Here is a 6,872-nt window from a genome sequence, read left to right as displayed (position 1 = left end):
CTGATTTTATCATTACACATTGTATACATGCATAGAAATGTCTCTCTGTACCACATAAATATGTACAATTGTATGTCCATTAAAAATTTTAAAATTAATTATTACTTAATTTGAGCACCTTTTTAAAAAGTATAGTCTCATTTCTATTTCTTTTCTGTTTAAGTATGTGCAACTCTGCTTTAGAATTCTGTAGACTTCTCCAAAAGATAGTGCAGACAAATTTATTATAGTAAATACTTTTGTAAGATCGTATATTGAAGTATAATAATTCTCAGTCACTACCCTAAATTTGAAATTCTAATTATACAATTTAGCATAAAATCCTAGCAGCCAGGGAGCCTGGGTTAAGTATTAACAAGGCTAAGTATTTTCATGTAGCACATAATGCAGAATAAAGTAGCGAATAAGAAAGTGGAGTATGAATCTTGGCACTTTCAGTTATTAACCTCTTTGAGCCCTGAGATTCTTATTTATCTCTTAATGGGGTAATAATGCCTATGCACAAAATTGATGAGAAGATTAAATAAGATAATACATGTAAAAGACTTAGTAAAGTACTTGGTCTGTACAGAAAGAACCCAATAAGTGGTAAGCATTATTTTATTATTATTATTGCTATGATCATCATCTTAGGCCCGAGAAATTGGAGGATGGGCCTTTTCTTACTTCTCGTGAGAAAATATCCTCAGGGGAAGCTCATGGGGGACACTTTGGAATCTTAGAGGGTATGCTTTGGTCTATTGCAAAGAAAACAGGAGACATGGGTTGAAATTCTTAAGATGAATTGCAGTTTACAGTCCCCCTTAGAAGGCTGTACAGAACCGAACCGAAAGCCCTTTTCTGACAAAGGATGACTTTGCTGCTACAGACGCAAAGGATTGTTCTCCTCCATCTGTGTTCTCTCTGCCCCCAGAAATCACAACCATCATCATTATAAAAGCACCATTTATTGAGTTCCTTATATGTGTAAGGACTTTATTTGCATTATATTTGACATAGAAAATCTAATTTGCAAGCTAGATATTATTCCAATCTACCAATTGTGTAAAAAATCACATAGCTAGTGGGTAGCAGAGACAAAGATTCAACCCAGGTCTTTCTGACTGCTGAGCTTGAGACTTTATCATTGTTCTCTGCACATTTTACCCTCTTGGTGCTATCTCAAACTCTAACCTTAACAAAAGTCTCTAAAAACAGTGATAAAGAAACATTTTTGAGGATAATTTTTCTTCTCAACTTGAGTTGTATTTCTTTTCCTCCCCTACAGAGTACAAAATTATCAGAATCCACACATATACACACTTGTGAAACTGTAGTGCGAGTCACTACTCTGAGTGATGTTACATATAGTTTGGCTGTAAGAAAATTAAACTCTATTTCAGGAAATGGTTGCCAAGACCAGTCATTTTTTTTCATATAGAAGCAGATGCCAACAAAAGAGTAAAGCAAATTAGAAAAAAGTCAGCCAACCACAGATAGTAAATATGTATAATATTTAGACCAATATTCTAAAGAGGTTGAGACATGTTCAAGGTCAGTCACTCAGTAAGTTAGTAATGGAATAAAATTAGACTCTAGCCTTTGGATATTCATTCCAGTACTTTTTCCTGTAACTTCTGCAGTCTTCCAGGGGTTGGGGTGGAAGAAAAGGGAATAGCTTTTTAACAAAAATGAACTGGGGAGAAGTGTTTAATACACTCTAGGGATAGTGTTAACTGAGGAAGGTCTATAATTTTTAGCTTTTTTTTTTACACAAGTCACCACTTTTTTATTTCTATTTTTTAATTTTACTTTAAGTTCTGGGGTACATGTGCAGAATATGCAGGTTGGTTACATAGGTATACATGTGAGCACTTTTTTTTTTTTAAGCGAGACAACAAATTTATTTGCAACTTCACAGCAACACAGATGACCAGAGATGGGAAGCTATTTTCTTATTTGACATCCTTGGGAGGAGTAACAACACAAGTGCTTGATTGTTCAATGACTGTAGGCACAGCAGTTTCTGAAAGAAAACTATGATTCTCTATAGAGACTCGAAGTTGACTGGGGAGAGGACAACTGGCTAGAAATAGTGCTGGGCACTTGGCTTCCCTAACTGGGATTTGACCTTCACACCTGTATGTCCCTGGAGTTGAAACAACTGAATGCACATTACAGAGATGAGATTTTATCTGCCTTTAACTCCTCTTCAGCAGTCACAAGATTTTCACATTATTTTCCGGGAAGAGTCTGTAACTTTTATTTAAGGAAGGAAGTTGATGGCAGGCACTGAAGGCCGTAGTGTTTATCCATTAGCTTGGTCTTCTTCTTGACTACCTTAATGCCTCCTACCCACTAATTTTGGTGAAAGACTCACTCTAGACTATTTCTATTTTTCCTTGCAAGGAAATACTATGTACATAATTGATGGCACTTTCAGGTTGCCCACCCGCTTGGATCCAGGTGTCATGTGCAGAAACAGCATATTTATCTTCCAACCTTGTCTTGGTCCTGAGCATATCCTCCACTGAACCAATTAAATATCTCAGGGACAACTGAGATGCAGGCAAAACTTGTTTATGGCAACCTCCTGTCTTCCCTCTCATAATCTCTCTAATTCCTTTTAAATATACCTACTAGCTCCCCAGATGCCCCTAAAATCCTATTTGTATGTTTGAATTACTGAAGAGTTTATTTTGATGTAACAACAAATTTCTATACAATTCTACTAATTTCTACCAAAAAGTGACATGAATCACTTGTATCTGTATAGCTCATTACATTGTAAATGTCATTCACATAGGTACCATTTTATTTTTCTTGTTAACTCTGCCAAGTGGACCAGACAGATGGGTTATCTACATTGTATAAATAGTAAGACAAGGTTAGAGAGGTTAAAAGACTTGCCCCAAGTCACACTGGGCAGTGAGCAGTGAAATCAGATGGAGCCAGGTGTCCTGAATCCTAACAGGGCACCCATCCCTGAGATGTACTTCCTCACAGTGTTTTTACTTTGAGAGAAAATGCCTCAAGACAGAAAGGTGTTTAATGCACAAAGACTGTATGTAGAGATTTTAGACTTATGACAGGTATTAAGCAAAGGTTCACTTCGGGGCACCTCTTGATTGATCTCATACAAACCTAAAACAATGAAGAAAGACCATTGGAAGCATTTCTCTCTTTAAGGTCTTATCCCACAGCAAACATTTGACAATTTTATTTTTTTTTCAGAAGAAAAGAGGTACAGTTTTATCATTGTCAAGGATAAATAAAAGTCAGTGTCGAGTCCAAAATACTCACTGTTTCTTCCATTTACCATGTGCTAGAGGATTTTTGTGAGAGATCTGAAGCTTCCAAATAGATGCTAAGCAAATGAATAAATGGGGTTAAATTGACGGGGAATGGCTAAGCAACTAATGTAAAACAACAAAGTTAACTTTTGGTCATCATGTTGACTGTGGGGCCTTTAGAAGATTAAATTGTGTAATAATTTCTTAGGTTCTTGGAAGATGAGAGTCAGCACTGTAATTATTATCAGGTGAACAAATTATCCTTATCGTTATAGAATAAGCAACTTCTGACTTTGAGAAAGAACAGATGTCCCAGCCATAGTTGCTGGTTATATAAACCTAACAACTTGAGATCGTGTTGTTGATAATTGTTTTTTTTTTTTTCATTTGTTTCAAGAGAATTCATCATTGCTCATGAAAGCGTTTTTATGATGATTACTTTAACATCTTTGTCAGATAATTCAATATCTGATTAATCTTGGTGTTGATGGCTGTGGATATCTTTTCTATTTAAATTGTGATTTTTCTACTGTATCATGGACATTTTAGATGTTATATTGTGGCACTCTGGATTCTATTTAATCTTTTTTTTTTTTTTTTTTAGTATTAAACATAGTCCCCCTGTTGAGGTGTAGCCTAAGGGCTGGGTGTGAGTATGTGTCCAGCTTCCCAATGGGCTCTGCCAATAGCAGAAGTGAAGTGCTGATTCACACTGCCTTATTGCAGGTTGGTAGGTTAAAAATTTAGCTCCTTCCTTAGCCCCACTGACATGTTTCTAGAGAAAGTGGGGCATCAATTTGTACTCCTTCTTTGCCTCCGAGTGGGGGTGTGAGACCAGCTAATGACTGTGACTGTGCCCTGCCATCATCAGGGAGAGGGAAAGCAGAGGACTGACTCACATTGCTTTGTTGCTGCAGGGTGGGATGGAAGCCCAGCTCCTGGCTGGGTGTTGTTAACACAAAAAGAGGGGATGGCAGGACAAGGGGTTCCAACTAACCCAGTCTCATACCTCCTATTACTGCTGGGTGGGCATGGATGTTCAGCTTTCCACTGGGCTTCACTGCCACAGGGCCAGGGGAAAGTGGACTCACAGTTCGTTTAATTTTGTGATACCTGGTAGGGACAGGAGGCTCTTCTTGCCTCCGGACCTCTATTGGTGGTCAAGACACTACCCATGTGGGGAATATGAGCCTCACTGATGGTTTCTATAAGGAGGGAAGCCTTATATGTGGGTGGAAGGTGAGTGCTGTACTCAGCCTCACTAAAACCACAGGATGGGGGAGTGCAGTTTTTTCTTTAGGATTTGGCTGCTGTAAGGTAGTATTGCCATAAATATTTCTGTTGGTAGGACAGCCTTTCCTAGTCCTTTGGCTGAGGAGAGTAGGCTTTTTCTGTGCATGTTGATGGTCTCTTGTTGGAAGCTTCTGCAGTGCCACGTCTGGGATATATGAGGGGCTAGGGGAAGCAAAGAGAGGGAAACTTACTACAGTGTCTTTCCTTAAGTCCTGAGATTGCTAGGCAGACTGTCTCCTCCTCTTTCAGAAACTGAGTCAGCTTGTTGGTGCTGCTATGTCCACGATTTTTTAGTTGTAAGAGGAAGGGTTTCTGCTTCCGTAAGAGGGAGAAATGGAGTAACTCCCATCTTGGCTGGCAATGGAAGTCCCTGTTTTTTCAAAAAGAGTTATTTTTATTTATTTATTTATTTATTTTGAGATAGGATTTTATTCTGTCTCCCAAGCTGGAGTGCAGTGGTGTGATCATAGTTCACCGCAGCCTCGACCTCCTGGGCTCATGTGATCATCCCACTTCAGCCTCCTGAGTCGCTGGGTCTACAGGTGCATACCACCATACCCAGCTGATATTTTTTGTCTTTTGCTTTGTTTTGTTTTGTTTTGTGGAGATGAGGTCCCATATTTTGTCCATGCTAGTCTTGAACCCCTGGCTTCAAGTGAGCCTTCTGCCTTGGCCTCCCAAAGTGCTGGCTATTATAGGCATGAGCCTCCACAGCCAGCCAAGAATTCATTTTTAAAAAACTCTTTGTTTGACATTCACTTTAATCAAGCTATATTTATGGACCGTCCCATAGGAGTACTGTGTGTGTGTGTGTGTGTGTGTGTGTGTGTGTGCGCGCGCGCATGTCCACATGCACAAAATTTTCCTTCTCCTAATAACCATTGATCACATTTTGCCTTTCCTCCTGCATTTTATATGTATATGTGTATATTTATGCACGTGTGTGTATATATAGTGTCTTTGTGGTTGTTGTCCATGCAAGTTTACTTTGTTTCTCTAAATGCAACTTTTATTCATACCCCTACTCTCAACTCACTCCAAGTTTTTCCCCTATAATTCCTTGCCTTAGGGTAGATATAAGAAAATCAACAGTATTTACTCAGGTCGCCAAGTGATCTCAAGAATCTATCTGTTAGTCTACACTAATTTGTTTATTTCCTCTGGTATTGTAATTTTTTCTTAGTGGCCTTGCATGGAGAATTCCTTGAGCTCTGGATTCTATTTACCTTTATATCCAGCACATTTAGGCTCAGTGCCTGCTTCTTCAATGGTTCTCAATGAATGCTTGTTGAATGAAATGTCCATATATGAACCTCTTTATTCACCCTTGCCTCTGATTGGAATCGTTCTGTTGCACATCCTCATGTGCAGTTTGTTAATATATTAGAGAGTGAAAGGTATGGCCTACATGATATTGAGTCATCTCACTCTGTAACTTTGGGTAGTTCAAAGTTTTAGTTATCTACTGATGTGCAGTATATCGCTTCAAAACTTGGTGCCTTAAAATGGCAATGATTTTCGTCATTTGGGCAGAGCTTGGTGGAGACAGGCAGCTTATCTCTGTTCCATGCACCATCAGCTACTGTGTTTTGACTGGGGCTGGGGGATGGATCACTCACATAACTGGCAAGTTGGTGCTAGCTGTTGGCTGAGAGCTCAGTGGAAATTATAAGCCTGGGGCCTTGATTATTCTCCACATGGCTTCTTGGGCTTCCTTACAACATGGTGGCTAGATTTCAAGATGTAGAAGCTGCCAGGCCTACTTAATTCCTGTCTTGGAAGATTTATAATATTTCTTTCTCTGCATTCTATTGGTCAAACCAGTCTCAGATCCAGCACAGGTTCAAGGAGGGGGAATGTGAGTTCCACCTTATTGTGGATGGAGCAGCTTGTACATTTAGGAAGAGATGGAATTATTTGGGGCCGTCCTTGGAGACTAGATACCACCTGTAACTTTAGCTATCTGCCTTCAACTTTTTTATCTATAAAGTGTGAATCGGAGGGAGGGCAAGAACAGTTATATATAATAGAGTTGCTATGAAAATTACCAAGGATAATCCACATAATAAGCTTAGAATGATTCCTGGCATGTAGTAAGCAGTCAATATATTTTAGTTAATTTTTTAAAATACGGGAATGGAAAATTGTTACAAAACACTGAGTTAGATAAGAGCAAACTTTTCCCCGATAAATCTCATTTAGACAATTTTACTGGTTCTTATTTCCTTTGACAGCTTCAATGAATGCATTCTCTTTGATTTGCTTCCTCTTAAACAACTGATGAAGTTATTTTTTATTTTTTTTTAA

Source organism: Rhinopithecus bieti, unplaced genomic scaffold (assembly GCF_001698545.2).
Source record: "Rhinopithecus bieti isolate Rb0 unplaced genomic scaffold, ASM169854v2 scaffold_68178, whole genome shotgun sequence".
NCBI classification, from domain to species: Eukaryota; Metazoa; Chordata; class Mammalia; order Primates; family Cercopithecidae; genus Rhinopithecus; species Rhinopithecus bieti.
Note: the sequence above shows the minus strand (reverse complement) of the source record.